Source organism: Eubalaena glacialis, chromosome 20 (genome assembly GCF_028564815.1).
Source record: "Eubalaena glacialis isolate mEubGla1 chromosome 20, mEubGla1.1.hap2.+ XY, whole genome shotgun sequence".
Taxonomy (NCBI): Eukaryota; Metazoa; Chordata; class Mammalia; order Artiodactyla; family Balaenidae; genus Eubalaena; species Eubalaena glacialis.
This window is the reverse complement of record NC_083735.1, coordinates 30836106-30855007: the sequence shown is the minus strand read 5'-3', so window position 1 is coordinate 30855007 and position 18902 is coordinate 30836106. Positions and strand designations below refer to the sequence as shown.

The window sequence follows — 18902 nt, the reverse complement described above, 5'->3', positions numbered from 1 at the left end:
TTTTTACATTTTCTACAATGAACATGGATTGCTTTTGCAGTACATGGAAACAGGTTAGTTTTGTAAAGAGACTTATAAGCAGTATCAAATTGACTTTTGAGTTCAATAGCTTTACTTAGACAATTAAAAAGTAAAATCAGACTAAAGTATCACTTTCTTTGCAAGTCTATGCCTTGTAAAGTGAGGAGCCCTCATGATTCCTGCTGACTTTTCTACACGTAGTGTAGAGGAAATTCATAAAGGCCACTTCCGCCGCTCCACACCACAGGTGAGCCCACAAAGGTAAACAAACATATCCTCAAATTCCAAACCCCAAACCAAAATGCAGCCAAAGTTCTCAAGCTTGTGAAAGTGAGCTGACACAGAGGTGTCTTACAGTAGCTGAAATGTAATGTCACCACCCTGGAAACACACACCAGCACATCAGGATGCTTTTCTCTAACCCAAAAATTTGTTTCATCTTACCTCCTACCTGCCAAGCAAAGAGTTAAGGACTGTGCCAGAGGCCATGCGTCTGAAGTGGCCTGAGAAGCCGAGACAGCAGGGTGGGGTGGGCACCCTGTAGGGTGGAGGATGGAGTTCATCCTACTCTGACACCCTCACCGTACACGCGAAACTGTCCAGAGTCACACTGCTGATGTTTGGCCTGGCCACAGATACTGCCCAGCTTCCCTGAGCCCAATTCCCACTCTCCAGCCCAGGTCGAGCGCTACCTGCAAGCTGCATGATATGGTAAGTCACTAAACCCTCTAGGTCTCAGTTCTCTCCCTATAAAAGTTGAGAAAACAACATTTTCCAGGCCTCCTTAGAGAATTGTGGGGAATATCAAAAGGAGAAATCTAGAAGAAGGTACTGTATAAACTGTAAAGCTCCTTTTATTTGAATGGGAATCACTATCCCATTTTTACTGACACCCAATGTTGGTAAGATATTGGGCAAGTCTTGATTAATGCAACACGATGAAGGATTGTGGTCCATTTTAAGACATTTAAAAAAATCATCTGAATAGCTGGGTCATGAGACTAAAGTATCCGTCTTTCAGATATTTCATAAAAGGCTGCCTGACTCAACAACTCCAAACTCACTTTCTACCTTACCTTCGGCTATCTTGGCCCGTTAGGGCATTTGTATTAAGCAGTTCAAAAGGATTCACAGTTTGTGCTCCCAGGAGACAAGAGTACCTATGGTTTGCAATGCCCTGATTCCCAAGAGTAACGCCAAAGAGTGAGGACCAGTGATTCTCACAGCTGAAATGGACCTGTTATTTCTGGAAGGATCGTTCCAGGCAGACAGCCCGGTCAACTTGGAGTACAGCACCTGCAGTGGCTGGAGGCTCACGACCTCACAGGGCAGCCTGTTCCAGACAGCCTGGCAGCTCTAGTATTTAGGTACTTTTTAGGTTGATTCAAAATCTGTCCCCCTGTAGATTTCACTCATTGATTCTCTTTGAGAGCAACACAGAATTATTCTACTCCCCTTTCTCGTGAGATCCCCTCCCTCAAGTATTGAAGATAGCTCTCTTCTATCTATTCCCAACACCTGTCCTGCCTTATCGTCTTGGTCTGTGTCTGTCTTTTTATGGACCATCTTCAAAGGCAATGCCAAGAGCAGAATGAAACACTCCAAATATGTCAGCAGAGGATCACAAATCCAAATGACCCTCCAAAACATCCACTGTCATTTGCAACGGTCTGTATTCACAGCCTAGAGTGCAAATGGGAGAAGAGGTGCTTTGATGATGTGAAAATGTAGTACAACATTTTGAAAACTCAAATGGGAAGAGAAAACTTGGTAAGGTGTATTTTTGAAGCCAAGCTCCTATAAGTAGTTGTGTTTAAATATTATCGTGTTCCCTGCTATTTCTAATAAAGAAAAGCACGAAAATAGATTCACGGGTGACCTGGTTAATAGGAATCTCCAAACTCAATGCACACTCCCGCCTCATTATACAACTGACTGCAGAAATCAAACAGTGTGAAAGGATATTCAAGGTACATGTCGGACCAAGCAGGGCCCGTAGGAGTCTGAGTCTCGGTAAAGCAGCTGTGCAGCAGAAATAGCTTTAAAGGCAGAATATAAAATGTGTATACTAAAAAAAAAAAAATTCAAAGGAAGAAGAGAATATCCTGGCTTTTTCCACTGTTTTATATAAGAATATTGACTTGAACAAGCCCACATACAGTAAAATGGTAATAAAGACCCCTCTGAAATCGACACGGCCCGAGTAGAATACCTGAATGAGTTAAATTCCAGTGGGACGCTATCAGTGGACAAGTGTCAGCCTGGTTCGTGCATGAGACCTTTACTCCAAGAAAAGAGAACTCTTTCTGTGTAGGTCACTTTAGACAAGCAGAGGGTCTGACTTATAATTCAACGAGTGGACTTCCCAAGAGGGGAGGCTGCCACTTGCTCCTCTCCTCCAGCTTGTCTAGAATAGGATTCCCAGCTTCACTGGCCTTCAGAAGTACAGGAGAGCTGGGAAGAAAAAGGAAAACTTGACTGTCTTTCCTTAACCTTGTCCATGGTGCTGAATCATTGGCTAGAGCTGAGACGGGTCCGGGCCATTGATCACTTACTGGTCAGTCATACTGTCCATCAGGGCCAATGTGTGGGGACACGCCCCCCCCAAACTCTAAGAACCTGCTGATTGTACTGAACTCTGACCAGGCACTGGGGCATTGTGAGGAGGGAGACAAGAGTAAGGGAAGCAGTTTGATGTCCTGAATTTGAAACTGATCTGAAGCAAAGCTTCCTCAGTATTCCCCACCCTGGCACATTCCAAAGCAAACACTGAAGACTTGAATAACCTCTCTATCACTCTTCAGTATTCACAGAGGAAAGGGCTGCCTGTATTGTAGGAAAGTAAAGGCCCAGAGTAGAATTGGAGGCAGTATTAGAACAGGAACATGATCAGATTCTCATTGGCTGTCCTAGGTCTCTATACAGCAATATTTAAATGTGTAGCGGTGACAGTGTAAGACTCAGAGGTGTAGTTCAGTATAATAAATAAAGAAAATTTGGAGGGGAGAGATTTTGTTTATTCAATAATGGTTACTGAGCATCTATTATGTGTGAGGCATCGGGATAACAGAAGGCACAGATCCTGTCTTCCAAATCTTTATGAGCTATTGAGTGAGAAGAGAGATACCCACCAAATACAGGCAGCAAGTGTAAATGGCTGGTAAAAAGTGCTACAGGATTTGCAGAGACAAGAGGCATTATAGGGAACTCTTCAAGGAGGCTCTGTAAGAGTTAAAATTTAAGGATGGACAGGATTGGAGTGGAGAGAAATGGGTTCCAACTCGGGAGCTAATTCTTTTCCCTGGCACAGGAGAAAATCCTACTATCAGTAGGTATAAGAAGATATATATGAAGGGCACTGGTGGGCTTATTTGGGATTATGCAACATGAGGGGGAAAGGCAGCAAGATGCAAGGAAGAGAGGGGTACACAAACTTCAAGATCCAGATGGAAGCAGGAGAGCCAGGTCCCAACACATTTCTCAAGGTGCAAGGAATGGCATTTTTCAGGATCTTCAAATGCAGATGTGAAGCCTTCCTTTCTGCTTCTTTCTGCTCCTCAAGAGTAGATTTCAGGAACACTGGCTGAAAATTCAAAGAAACCTGAGGCTTCATAGACGAGATTAATATTCTTCATTCCATTCCATTTCTAATAATGCTAAAATAGCTTCTGACTTGACGATCCCAAAACCCATGCAGGGCTCTTCAGAGAAAAACAAGACATTAGTTCAAATCCAGGTTTGGTCACTTGCCAACTAGGTTTTTTGAGCAAGTTATATATCCTCCTTGAGCCCTGCTTTCCTCATTTGTGAAATGGGGTAAACATTCTCACAGGGTTATTGCGGTGATTAGAGAAGGTGAAGCTTGAAAGCATCTAACAAAGACTGTGGCATATGGCAGACACTCCAAAAACAGGTATTACCACCACTGGTATGAATATTATTAATTTTATATTATCGTTATTCTTATTTTCAGGAGGGATGCTGTAAATATTGAAGCAGAGAAATAAATAGAACCACATTCAAGACTAAGGGGGAAGATAACACAGTCGGTGTGCTGAAATCATAGCTTTAATTGCCTTCACAGGCTTCCTCTTTTGTATTAACAATATCATCTACAAAAATGTCTTGTTTCTACTGATTCCACTGCCAGCTGATACTCAGGCCTTATGCTTGTGAAGACCCCATACTTCATGAATGTTTAAAACCTATTCTTGTTGTTGGTAGGTGCTGATACTGGCAGACAGAGCAATTTGATGAGAACTGCGTCCTACCCTCTCTCTTGCCCACGTGTGCTCTTCCCGCTGTGAACTGCTCCCCGGGGGGACGCAAAAGAAAAGCACATTCCACCCAAAGTCTGGGGGTAGACCAGTTCTCTGCACCCATAGCCACTCACTGTGGTGTCCCTGCGGTGGCCACAGCTGTCACACTCCCCAGGGTGGCATCTCTGCTCCCATCCCTTGGAGAGAGAAGCCCTCGGCTTGGTGATCCCCACCGCTGGGTATCCTGTCACAGATTTTGGCATTTTCCCTCCGAAGCTCATCTATAAGATCTAATAACCTAACCTATTCTTCACTCACTCTCTCTCCCCTCACTAGCCCTTTAAAAAATAGGATTTAAGACTCATGGCAATTTCAACCAAAGTGTTACTCTTACCCTTAAGGGCATATTTCTGCATTTCCAAACTGCCACTCCGTCTGACTTTGTGAACTCATCAGTATCAGGGACTGCATCTAAAAATACTCCCAACATGGGAATTCCCTGGCAGTCCGGTGGTGAGGACTCCGTGCTTCCACTGCAGGGGGCACGGGCTCGATCCCTGGTCGGGGAACTAAGATCCCACATGCTGCACGGCGCGGCCAAAATAAAAAAAAAAAAAGTACTCTCAACAGCGTTTAACTCTGGTGAAAACTCTAGATCCAGAAGGAATGAAGATTTTATTTTACTACTATAAACATACTAAGTGGTGCTTCTGAGTCAGGCTTAGTTAGGGCTAAGAGCCTTACCACCTGATTCAGTTCCTCCAAGAGGCAGGTAGCGTCATCAGCCTCATTTTCCGGATGAGTAACTAAGGCTTCGGATTGAGTAACAAGTTTGTAAGTGGCAGTCGGGTACCAAGCTGGGGCTGACTCTGTGTCCAACCGCTCAGCCCTCACCCTGGCTCCCTCCCTGGGGTGGAATTCAGCGCGGTGAGCCTTTCAGTCTGTTCTCCTATCGCCCGTCTAGGGAGCAGCATTAAAAATATGAAAATGAAAGTGTCGGGCAGACATCCTGCCCAGAATTCATATGTTGTGGCCTGGAGCGCCCCAACTGTCCAGGTGGAACCTTGGAAGCTGGAACTGACCTCAGGGTCCAGACGCTTTTACCTGCATTTATCTAATCAAACTGGGATGTGCTACCGTCTTCCTGCACATTCTACCCCTGTTCTGCCTGCCCATCGGTAGCCTGACTCACCCTCAGATTCAGTACCTACTTCTGCCCTCCCATTTGGCCTGACACCCTGCAAAACCAGCCCACCCTTCCGTCTAGCCTGGCTGGCTCCTCTTCATCCGTCTGGGACCCTCCACTCTATGTCCCGTGCCCACCCCAGCAAAGGGCTGGACTCCCGCGGCCACAGTGCCCCGTGCGGAGAGGCTAGACTTCTGTCTCTTTCAATTTTGACAAGCTGAATGGTTGACTGAAAATGCCACCAATTAAAACGAACTTTCCCCTGGTTTATGAACGCGAAACAGACAGGAGGAATCCTGCTGCCGTTTACATTCAGCCACATCTTAAAATTAAAATTATTAACATCAAAAAGACTATTGAAATGGTTCCTATTTTGTTCTTGCCAATACTGGAGAGGATCAAGTTCTACTCAGAAGGAGGAAAGCTATGAGAATCGGGGCTGGTCCATTTTCAGCACAAAACAAATAAGCCTTGGTCTGCTTCTCTGTGATACTTTGAGTTCTTATTCTACGTGCGAAAGGGCCCTGAACTGGAGCCCGCTTTTGGTGTTCTTGTGTCTGTGGCCTGATCTGTGCTCCCTTCCCCTTTCAGGCTCTGCCACTGTCCTTCTGGGGCACATAAACCGCCTTCCCCGCGAGCCTTCCTGGCATCAGCAGACAAAGATTTGGAGACAAACACGTGACTTTGGAAACATCTCCACAGCGACCCCTCACCCCCACCCCTGCCTCTAGGGACCAACAGTCCCACAGATGAGCTAGGTCTGTCTTGTCCCTTCACATCTCCCTCCATGTGAAGGTGGGGGACGCAGGGCTGGTTGCCATGGCAGCAGACGAAGCAGCCTGACCAAAAACCACCACGGAAAGTGCTCCAGAAATGGAAGCACACTGGACTTCCATGAAATCGCACCCGAGAGAGAAAGGGGGCCGAGAGCACACAAATGAAGTGATGCCCGAACCCAGCTCTCGGGGCCACAGACCCAACGTGTTCTCCTTTAATTCACCGCACACCCCCAGGTGGCCAGACAGGGGACCTGGAACCTCCGTGAAGTGGCTGAGATCCGGACGGACGTCAGATACACAACCAGCTTGAAGCACCTTTGGGTCCCCTGTTTCCTGGGATGAAGCCCTTTCTGCTGATCGGATGCTGCCTCCCCCTTCCTGATGATGCTCAGGTAAAGGAATCTGGCGGTCCAGGCCCCTCACCATAGATTATCCACATGCAGGCGCAAGCTCTGCTTTCCAGCCTGAGCTTGAGAGAGAGAGAGAACTCCCCACACCACTCTCTTCTCTCTCTTCTGCTTGGCATCGCCAGGAGCTACAAAGCTGACTTAACACCACTTGAATAATTGCCTTTTAATGGCACCATTTTCCTCACTTGTAAAACCGGGCACTGTGATCCTGACTCAGAGGCATCTGTCTCTGCTGGGCACACATGCCTCATCCCAGGCCCTGGGCTGTGGAACCATATCTGTCAGTCTTGTCCACATATGGCTCGGGCTGGCCGATGACATCTGGGGCGGAGAGAAGCAAACATGCCCCCAGCCTGGGCCAGCCTCTGAGGGCACACACGTGTGCGCCTGGTCCCTGGCCACTTCTCCCTCTCCGGCCCTTTGCGCCTTGTCAGGATGTGTGAGTCTGGATTGTAGACGCCAGGGGGCTGAGTGGAGCCCAAGGCTTCCAGGAACCCCAGTGCCTCAGATTTTCTATGGCCTTTACAAAACGGCCTCTGCCCAAGTCCAGCATATCCTACAGCCTCGCTCGCATCCCCCTTTTACTCATCACCCGGGGTTTATTGAGCATTTACTACGTGCTGATGCCCCTCTAGGCACTAGGTTTGCCACAGTGAACAACCCCTCCAAGGTTCTGATCTCGCAAGAAGGTTCACACACTGGACTCAGAACACACCATTCTGCAGAAACACACACAGACTCCCTATCTCCTTCCACACATAAATAAAATATTCATACCAGCTAGTAGGCAGTGGCTCTCTCTCTCATGTCATTCTAGAATCTCTACGTGTTCTGTGGCTTAACAGTCCCTGCTAAGATTTCAGGGTTGGACCTTTGTCTCCAGCGAACAGTAGAGATGGGGGATGTGGGCAGAGGCAGGGGGGCGAACAGGTTTTCAAAAGGTGAGAGCCCTTCTGTCTGGGTTTCCCAAAGGCCCTAGAGGAGACAGCTGTGGGGAGGGCGCAAGGTGGCTGGCAGTAACAGGCAATGAGCCCAACTGCACCCAGCTGATGGGTCCGAGTGGCCTGAAGGAGCACTTTTGTCAGGAGAAGCACCATTTCCTTCCATAGGATATGAGTGGGTACACTCCAGCACCTCTGCCCAGCACAGTGGGTCAGAGGCATTTTCTTTCCCTTTCTGCCACATCAGAGGGGAGACATGGGTGGTGGATGGAGAACTCAGATTTTCCCTTTGTTTATCCCTTCCGTCGGGGCCAACACAGATCCCCCATCTCAGGAGGAAGGCCAGAGGCAGAGAGAAAAAAATAAATTACTAAGCCACAAAGGGGAGGAGAGGGGAGGAGAAAATATGGGCGAGGAGAACACGCCCTTTATGTTTTCTGTTGCTCGTTCCATCAAACTGAAGCGCTGTGCACCCAGATGGAAAAGCCACTCGCATCTTAAAGACTAGGTTCCCGCCCTCCCCCCACCCCCCACCTCCCCACCTGGACTTGAAGGAAGAAAGCCGATGTGGATTCCTCACTTCCCAGGGTGCCAGCTGCCTGGGTGGAGCAGGTGCACCCTTAAAACAGGTGGATTTTCTTAACAAGCTGCAAGACAACACAATCTTTCTTCTGAACAGTGGATACAAGCCTTTGCAAATGCAGTTTATAAGTAAGTATTCCATTACTGTAACTTGTTTACATGATTTATCTTCACAAGACTGCCCCTACTGAACCAGACAGATTGAGGGCAGATGTGAATGCGGCTATCACATCCAGGGCTTGGAGGCATAGTTCTGCACCTGTAACCAAGTGCAGATGAGCCAGACCGAGCCGCTGCGGGGAAAACGATCACTTTTATTCTAATCCATACGCCGAGGATGCTGTGTGGCTGTCCGTCAGCCAGCAGACATTCTCAGCCCCGTTCCCTACTCCAGCCTGCTAACTTGCCTTGGCTCCTCAGGAGATTCCTCTTTGGTCTCGATTTCTGTGCCGCTTTTCATAAAATCAGCAAAATTGTAGAGCTGTGTAATAGTATCTGGAGTGGCCAAGATGAAAAGACGCAAGAATTAAATGTTGCAAAGGTAGGGGCCACCCATCCGCAAACTGACAACAACCTGCCTGCAGGTCTGCCCCTTCCGTGAAATCTTTCAATCAGAACTTCTTTTCCCATCTGAGAGCTGGTTTGAGATCGTGTACCACCTCTTGCTTTGGGATGCAGCAAGAAGTAGGAAAAATAATGACAGTTTAGGGAATCCAGCTACCAGGGGAAGCTAAGCATAAAAAGGTGTGTGTGTTATGCACATTAATAAACAATGAAGGGATTAGTAAAAATGAAAATATCTGACTGTATCAAGTGTTGGTGAAGGTATGGACACACAGGGTCTTTCACACACTTTTGATAGGAAGAGCAGTTTGAAAGTTAAGCATTATCTCATCAAGCTAAGCACTCCAGTTGACAGGCAAGAAATATTCTTGCTCCGTGCACGACACGAGGCGTGTAAAGGATGAGGATGGAAGCATTGTTCAAATAGCAAAACCTGCAATCAGCCCGATGCGCATCTGCCGGAGGCGGGATGAATAAATTGAGGGAGATTCACGATATGAGTGATGTCCCGCAACACACCAGAATATGGATGAACCGTGGCAGTCGAATGTTTACATGGAAAAAGTAAGTCAAAGAGCATGTACACGAGATCCTTTCTACGAATAAAAAACTGAAATAAAAATAGATACATCTTTAGGATACATGTAGAGAAGATACACCTCTGAAAATGTTTAGCAAAAAAATGAGGACAGGATTCAGGATGGTGATTAGTGCAGACGGGCAGGATGAGGGAGTCATGTGACTGGATGCAAGTTGTTGCCATATCTTAACTTTGCTTTGAAAGGTGTTATATAGGGGCTCATTGTTATTAAAGATGGTAAATGATAGTGATGATGATGATAGATGATAGATAGATAGATAGAGGTTAGATAGATACCAGACAGATAGATAGATAGATTGATGATAAATAGATGTGTACCATCCATGCACCAATGATGAGACAGAATTTTCTGGAAACAAATCCTCCACACTCTCTATAACAGAGACACCGTTTTTTTCCTTCTCCCGAGCCACAAAAAATAATCTGAATTTCTCATCCTCTCTCGCAGTTAGTCTGCCTTGTACTAGTTCTGGCCAATGCAATCTGGGCAAAAACAAAGTGCACTCTTGTAGGCGGGCCTGGAAAGCCAGCTGCACGATCTTCTATTTGCTCTCCCTCCTGAGGTTTGGATACTCATCCCCTAGTCCATTGGAAGCCACATGTTAAAGAAGTGAAACTTCTGAAAGCCTGGGATCCTGAGTGACCACATGGAGTGCAGCCCCATGGCCCTAACCCCTGGTGCCCACTGGACGTTATGTGATTGAGAAATACACTTCTGATGCGCTAAGTCACTACGACCCCAGGGTCTACCTAGCACGACCTTAGCGAACTCAACTCAAACACAAGCACCATGACATGGCTGGAAAACAGTTACCCAGAAGCATACTTTTTACCAGTTAAACCTCTTACGTGCTTTTGAGGGAGCTGGGAAAAGCCAGACTTTCAAGGGTCTTAAACATGAGAGATTCGACTCTACGTTGTCCCTTGTGTGCTCTGGGTGATGGCAGTAAGCAGCCCAGGTCTCCCCGAGAATGCTTATTCGGGCCGGTACCAATCATTTCCTCATTTGAAGAGATGTGGTGCTTTATGGCATCTAAAATCAAGCAATTTATGGAAAAGTATCACACCATTTGAGGACAAAGCCTATGTACTGGTACATTGACTAGAAGGGTCTTTTCATGTATTTTAACTAGGAGCCCTTTTCAAATACCAGTGGCACCTTCTAGGAAGGCCACTCTGTTCCTGTCCGGCTTTGAGTGCATTCACCCTCCTCGTGCCCGGCATGCTGGCACTGGTGTCTTGTGCGATCTGCTTTGCCGTCTTGTGAGGGGGGAGAACCGAGCAGATGGTCATGACCACAGGGATGCCAGGTAATGAGCAAGTGCCTCACAGCAGAGTATCAGGGCCTTGTCACCTTGCCAGAAACGACAGCTTGGCCGTCTGGCATCAGCCCTGATGTTGGGAAGAAGCTCCCATCTCACCACTCCAGCTCCTAATGTAGTTGTACTTTCAAATTCTTGCCCTGAATCAGTGCTTCTTGCTTTTTCAGCTGAGTTGAGCTGGGGTTGGGCAGTTTCCAGAAAATGAAACCGTATTAAATATAGATTCATCACCTGGCTGAGCAGTTTGTGGCTTTGGGGAAAAGAGGGGCGTATCAACTATGGGCTGAGGGGTGCCCTTCTAAGGCCATGCCCCCTCCCCCATGCATCGCTGAAGTCGTACCCCTGCCCCAAGCCTGGCAGTGAACTGTCAGCCCCTCCACCTCTCCTGCCCACCTACCCAGACCGGATTGACCTTAAATCAGTGCCCCTACCCAGCCTCCCTCCTACCCCCCTTCCCCACCTGCTGGGAGGAAGGTAGGGCTGCCCAGTGGAAGAGCACATCAGTGTCTGGATGGGCTGGCAAGGCCACAGGGCAGTGTGAACACTGGGCTGCCGAAGTCAAGGGACATGGGACTCGCCACCCGGACCTGAGGGGACTGGAGACAGAATAAGACCACATCCCACGGTGGAGACAGGAATAAGGAAATCGCAGCCCTGGAAAGGACCTTAGGGACCACTTGCCCTCTTCTCCACACTCAGAGAGAACAAAGAAGACACGCAGGAAGATGATGGGACTTACCCCCAGGTGACCCCTGTGAGCAAACACAAACTGGGGATCCCCACTTCGTACAATAACATCCTTTTCCTACACCTCCCTGCCCGTCCAGAATGTTCACTGTTTTCCTTTTAGGAAGCATTTTGGGCAAGGAGGAACCAAAGCCACCCTTTTAAATTGGGGGGGAGAACCAGACACTTGCGGGACCTGGCGAATCAGGGATGCCCAACAAAGACCACCTTCTGGGTCGGACTCTGCGGAGTAGGTGAGAGGGGTTGTGAGGAGGGGAGGGGCATTGGGTTGGGGGCCTCGCCTCCTCCGCCAGGCTCTCAGATTCTGGTGACTGATCCTTTGGTCAAGAATGAGAACGTCCTGCCCAGGGACCTGTGAGTCGTGCAGTTGTCAGGTCAGAGAGGGAAGTAGATTTAAGTACCAATTTCACCTACGATAGCCGTGCATTCACATCGCGAGCAGCAATTCTGAATTCTCACCACCCAGAATAATAGGCCATCCTCCCAAGTCGATGGGCCATGACGTGCTTACTGACTGAGTGATCTGGACCCACACTGAAGTAAGTACTTGGAGCTTCCTGGGGTGGACAGAGGGACGAGAGGTCCAGATGCCCTTTCAGGTAAGACCTTCTTGCCCCAGCTGCTGGGAGTGGGGTTGGCTTTGGGGCTCAGCTGTCTGCCTTTCAGGAATGGCTTCTGCTGCAGTCACCCCGTCCAATGTCACACTCCCAGCCAGGGTGGCCCACACCCAGCCGCTGATGGACGCAGGGTGAAAAGACCAGCCACTGAGGCTTAGGATGGGACAAGTCGCACACACAGTCTCAACCTGGACCCTCTTTCGCAGGTGGAGAGACTGCCCCTCCCTTCCACGATGTCCATCCCAGGTGCCACTCCTGGTAAACATCCCAAGCACTAAACCCTGCAGGGTCTACCTCCTGGCAAACCCGCACATTGACCTTGCTTCTCTCCCCAGGAGGCGAAGCTCACACCGTAGCTCCACTGTGGACCCCACCTCATCAGAAATTCAGAGACCTGATCAGTTCCCAAAGCCCTAGAACTCCTCTGGGAGCCCAGCAAGTCATCCTCAGAGTAAAATTCAGGCAACCTGAGGCAAGAATTGTCGCTGGTAACGCTGTATCCTGAGATTGGCTCAGTACTACTTAATAATATGCAAAACAGAGAAACATGCCAGAGCTGAATCCCATTTCCCAGCCCTTCGATCTGTGGTCTCCACTGTGGTTACAATTATTATTGCACCATCTGACTTGAACTGATGCTTCTAAGTTCCGTAATGTCAAATAACTCATATTTCAGTAACACTGCCTACCCACGGCTAAAAATATTGTTTCTTCCCACACAGCTATTCCTAATGAGATATTTCAAGCCACCTGGCACCCGGGGGAGATCCCTGGCTCATCTTCGATGGCGCCCTATGAAATGGGAACCGTATACAATAGAACCCATTGGATGCTGGTGTCACGGGGCAGGAAGAGACTGCGCAGGTTCTTTTGTCCTACAGTAAGAGATGTCCCTTGGAGATGTCAGTAGACCCACAGTCAGTGTGACCCTCGGGTAAAACGTAGTACAACACACCAGAAGAGGTGCTGGCCCCTGTCACTGACCGGTTTTCCTCCAGGACCTTAGCTGCTCTTACAGCTTCTGATGAGAACCAGTTTGAAACCTGAACAAGTGTTAACTCCCACTGAAATGTAAATGCATTCAGGGAGCAGACAAGCCTCCTAACTGCTGCACTAGCCAACAAATCCCAGCCAGCCCAAAGGCTTGCCATGCATCACAAACAGTGTGCCCTGCATGCTCGTCCCCCCATTTTGCTAGCCTGTGTTCTCGCCTCTCCATCACCCCACTGATCCAGGTGTTCAGGCGTCACCTCCCTGGGACGTGGTTCCTCTTCTTCTCACCCAAGCTGGGTTAGGGACACTTTTCTAGGTCCTCCCAGCTCCCGGTGTACACATACACATAATAGATATAATATATGCTGCACCCCTGGTGTGCTGTGCTCCCCCACGGACTGGAAGCCATTCTAAGCACGTCAGCTAGGGTTGCAACAGCAAAACTAAAATGCACTGGTGTGGCCATCTGTGTCTAAAGAGAACTTGCTGTTTCTATTCTTTGAGTGTTATCCTGAAAATTATTAAGCAGAGCCCAGAGGATGGTCCCAAAGAAAACAACTCCAAGAGCATCCCTGGGACATCCCTGGGCTGCCCTGGGCAGGCCTTCTCCAGGGAGAGCCAGGCAGCCCACCTACCAGTGCAGACGTGTCAGTTTCTCAGAGCCTACAGAGGGGCTCCACCCTCTAACTAGAAAACGAGGCCTCTGTGATCTGGTCTGGGAGGAGTGGTGAGTATAGCCTCCCCTCCCCAACAGTAAGCTCCCCTCCCCCTCCCTCACCTCCCAGCTGCACACTGGGTCTCTGCTGGAAGAGGAGATAACACTAAAGAGGAATAAATGTCCCTTCATGCACTGCAACATCCCAGGAGGACCAAGTGAGTTCACCAACTCTGCCTCTGCCCAGGCAGGGCAACTCTGTTCTGAGCCACACCCTCCCACGGCCTGGATTTAGCCTCATCCACTGTTCAGACCACATCTGTGGGACATCTGGGAAAATGCTACTAGATACTCGTCATCATAGTCAACACTAACTGACTGTTATGGGTTGAATCATGTCTCTGAAGAAGGTATGTTGAAGTCCTAACTCCCGGGACTTGGGAATGTGACCTTATTTGGAAATAAGGTCTTTGCAGATGTAAGGAAGTTAAGATGAGGTCATATAGAATCAGGGTGGGCCCCGAATAGCCAAAGCAATCTTGAGAAAGAAAAACAGAGCCAGAGGAATTAGGCTCCCGGACTTCAGACTATACTACAAAGCTACAGGAATCAAGACAGTATGGTACTGGCACAAAAACAGAAATATAGATCAATGGAACAGGATAGAAAGCCCAGAGATAAACCCACACACATATGGTCACCTTATCTTTGATAAAGGGGGCAAGAATATGCAATGGAGAAAAGACAGCATCTTCAATAAGTGGTGCTGGGAAAACTGGACAGCTACATTTAAAAGTATGAAATTTGAACACTCCCTAACACCATACACAAAAATCAACTCAAAATGCATTAAAGACCTAAATGTAAGGCCAGACACTATAAAACTCTTAGAGGAAAACATATACAGAACACTCTATGACATAAATCACAGCAAGATCCTTTTTGACCCACCTCTAAGAGAAATGGAAATAAAAACAAAAATAAACAAATGGGACCTAATGAAACTTAAAAGCTTTTGCACAGCAAAGGAAACCATAAACAAGACGAAAAGACAACCCTCAGAATCGGAGAAAATATTTGCAAATGAAGCAACTGACAAAGGATTAATCTCCAAAATATACAAACAGCTCATGCAGCTCAATATCAAAAAAACAAACAACCCAATCCAAAAATGGGCAGAAGACCTAAACAGACATTTCTCCAAAGAAGATATACAGACAGCCAAGAAACACATGAAAGAATGCTCAACATCACTAATCATTAGAGAAATGCAAATCAAAACTACAATGAGGTATCACCTCACACCAGTCAGAATGGCCATCATCAAAAAATCTACAAACAGTAAATGCTGGAGAGGGTGTGGAGAAAAGGGAACTCTCTTGCACTATTGGTGGGAATGTAAATTGATAGAGCCACTATGGAGAATAGTATGGAGGTTCCTAAAAAAACTAAAAATAGAACTGCCATACGACCCAGCAATCCCACTCCTGGGTATATACCCTGAGAAAACCATAATTCAAAAAGAGTCATGAACCGCAATGTTCATTGCAGCTCTATTTACAATAGCCAGGACATGGAAGCAACCTAAGTGTCCATCAACAGATGAATAGATAAAGAAGATGTGGCACATATATACAATGGAATATTACTCAGCCATAAAAGGAAACGAAATTGAGTTATTTGTAGTGAGGTGGATGGACCTAGAGTCTGTCATACAGAGAGAAAAACAAATACCGTAGGCTAACACATACATACGGAATCTAAACAAAAATGGTTCTGAAGAACCTAGGGGCAGGACAGGAATAAAGACGCAGACGTAGAGAATGGACTTGAGGACACGGGGAGTGGGAAGGGTGAGGTAGGGTGAAGTGAGAGAGTGGCATGAGCTTATAAATTACTACCAAATGTAAAACAGATAGCTAGTGGGAAGCAGCCGCAAAGCACAGGGAGATCAGCTCAGTGCTTTGTGACCACCTAGAGGGGTGGGATAGGGAGGGTGGGAGGGAGATGCAAGAGGGAAGAGATATGGGGATATATGTGTATATACATAGCTGATTCACTTTGTTATAAAGCAGAAACTAACACACCATTGTAAAGCAATTATTCAGCCATAAAAAGAAACGAAATTGAGTTATTTGTAGTGAGGTGGAGGAATCTAAAAAAAAAATGTTCTGATGAACCTAGGGGCAGGACAGGAATAAAGACGCAGATGTAGAGAATGGGCTTGAGGGCACAGGGAGGGGGAAGGGTAAGATGGGATAAAGTGAGAGAGTAGCATTGACATATATACACTACCAGATGTGAAATAGATAGCTAGTGGGAAGCAGCCACATAGCACAGAGAGATCAGCTTGGTGCTTTGTGACCACCTAGAGGGGTGGGATAGGGAGGATGGGAGGGAAACGCAAGAGGGAGGGGATATGGGGATATACGTATGCATGTAGCTGATTCACTTTGCTGTACAGAAGAAAGTAACGCAACATTGTAAAGCAACTATACTCCAATAAAGATGTCAAAAAAAAAAAAAAGAATCAGGGTGGGTCCTAATCCAATAACTAGTGTCCTTTTAAGAAGGAACTTGGACAAATGGGGAGACGACCACATGAAACCAGAAGCAGAGATGGGAGTGAAGCGTCAACAAACCAAGGATGCCAGAAACCACCAGAGCTGGAAGGAACAAGGAAGCATCCTCCCCTAGAGCCTTCAGAGAGAGCACAATCCTGCTCACACCTTGATTTCTGGCAATCTAACACACTGAGCAGGAATTTCATGCCACACGCATAATGACAACAGCCCTGGGAGGTGCTTACTGAGGCCCAGAAAGCCCACGTGACAGCCCCAAGGGAAGGTCAGCATAACTAACACAGACAGACCAGGAACTCAAATTCATGTCCCAGGGACTCGAATCTGTGTCTCCTGCCTGCAAGTCCAGCCACCTTTCCAGAGCTTTCCAGAGCTTTGAAATCAATTGTTGTTTCATCTTTTGCTTTGGGGGTCTCCTGATCCTTGTTAAAACCTTCCTGTCTTTGCACTTGCCAAAAGGAGAGAGAGTTTGAGGCTCTGATGGAATTCCAGATCTCGTGGCCAGGAAAGGCCCAGACAACCGCAGCTGCCACCTGCCTGATTTTGTCACAGACCTGCCCGGGTTGCTGCAGTTGATTTGGGGGGTCAGGAGAAAGCAGTAATTTACAAGCTGTCTTCACCTGCCAGTGTCATTGTCATAAAGGGAGTCCATAGTAATTAGGCACTTGTAATCACTTAATCCACTTTAAAATCTCTGCAAGAGGAAGGGAATCATTATGGAGCTCCAATCTGGCTAGTCCTTGGCTGGTCTTCAGGCACCTAGAGTCCAACAGAATATTATAAATTACACATTTTTAAAGACTCCTCCAAAACAGCTGCAGCCCTGAAGTGGGAGCTTTGTACAGAAAGGCAAAGTCAGGAAACACTCTGGGTTTCCCTCTGACCCTTCCCAAACTGGGAGCCAAATTGTCTCAGAGCCCTCCACTGCTGGGATCGGGTTTGTAAATAGGAACCATTCCCTTCATTCCATTACATCCACGTGGGCCACCTCTCCAGTCACCGCTGAACTCCACAGCTCCCTGACAAAGGCCCCGAAAGTATAATTTACCAGGTGCTGCGGGATCAGAGACCCAGCTCGATGTCACGGACCTCTGTGTCCAGCTAGGTTGCATTTGCGAGCGGGAAAGGAGAGTAGAACAGGGGCAGAGCTGAGGGACAGACCAACGTGATCGCCATTTTCCCAGGGAGAGAAGGCTTGCCCGTGGCCCAGACATCCCCTCCACCCGCTGGGCTCAAACCTCTCCTCTGATCTTTCCAAAGCAGCAGCAGCAAGTCTCCAGCCTTCAACACTGACATTTCACCAGCCTGCAGCTCCGACAATAATTAGTCCACAGAAGCGCATCATTTATTCACCAGATGCCAGCTCCACAGACTCAAGGGTCACCCTGAGCCTGTTCTTTGTCTTTCTTCTGTGGAATCTGTGCCTGCAGGCAAGTCACCACCACTTCCTGGTGACACAAGAGGCTCTTGGTCTACCAGTGAAGTAAAAAATCGGTTGAATGGATTTGCTGCCGATTATGGTTTCTGGTTGGTGGGGCAATTGGGGGCATGACTGGAAAACAAACCCAGGAGGACCTTGCACTAACTTTCAGGATCTGTCCCTTCTTTCTTCCCCCGGAGTTTACGGGCTGTGTAGACACGGCATCCGGAAAACCAGGACTCACATAATGGCAGTGATGCAATTTAGCAAAAGCCCAACCAGTGACACTGAACATCTTCAGCCCCGCCCAGGGGCCTCTGAAAACTGCCCAAGGATACAACCAGCAGACGTGACGAGGGAAAAGTGATGAAGAAGGGGAAACTGAGACAGCAAACATCGCAGTTAAATGAAATAATGGCTGACCTCGCATTAACAACAAAACTTTCTAACTTTCGGAAGTGACCACACAGAGCACCATCACATTTTGAACATTCTTGGGGTGGTAAGACTGTCTTTATCTCACACCTGACAGAGCAGAAACTGCGGACCTGAGAAATAAAGGGACTTTCCTTGGGTCACATTGTCCGTGGCAGGGTCAGGGTCAGGGTCGGGACTCGGGCACCTGTGGCATTGCTGTTAGCAGAAATAACGCTTCTCCCAGGGGAAAGTCCAAGGGGTGACCTCAGTGCATCAATGAGACAAAAGCAAAGGCACTGAATGCAGTGGGAGAGAGGCTGCCTTAGATTCAGTCCCAGATAACATGACTGCAGGTGCTGAGCGAGGCTCTGAGCTGAGTATCATTCACTAATAAATATTGCATCCTCAGCCTTTCATAGCTTCACCTTTCAATGTTCCCCCATCTCCCTGGGACTTGGATCATCTCGGAAAAGAAGTGTGTGGATGCCCTGGACCTGTGCCCAGATCAATACAGCCAACCAGCATCAAAGGGAACATTTGCAGCATCTTCATTATTAATTTCAAAAGCTTGGCTTCTCCAGAGAAAATAGTCTCGTTTCGAGATCCACCACTCTGCAGACTGCCCTCGGAAGAGGACAGAAAGTTGAAAGTTATTAATGGGTATCTCCAGGCAATTACAGACACCCTGCCCTCGGGTTTCTGGTGTCTCCCGCATGCCAGTTGGAGACTCTGCTGCTTCTGGAAGATAACGCAGCCTCTGCTAAAGTTGGTGAGATGTTCGATCAGACCTGCAGGTTGTGACAACT

At 47.7% G+C, this 18902-nt stretch overlaps 1 protein-coding gene across 1 annotated transcript in view; it reads right to left on the bottom strand.

The window, feature by feature from the left end:
* The window catches only part of ZMAT4 (zinc finger matrin-type 4), a 305476-nt gene that overhangs the window by 230410 nt on the left and 56164 nt on the right, over window positions 1–18902 (bottom strand). The gene's annotated exons all lie outside the window — the stretch shown is intronic.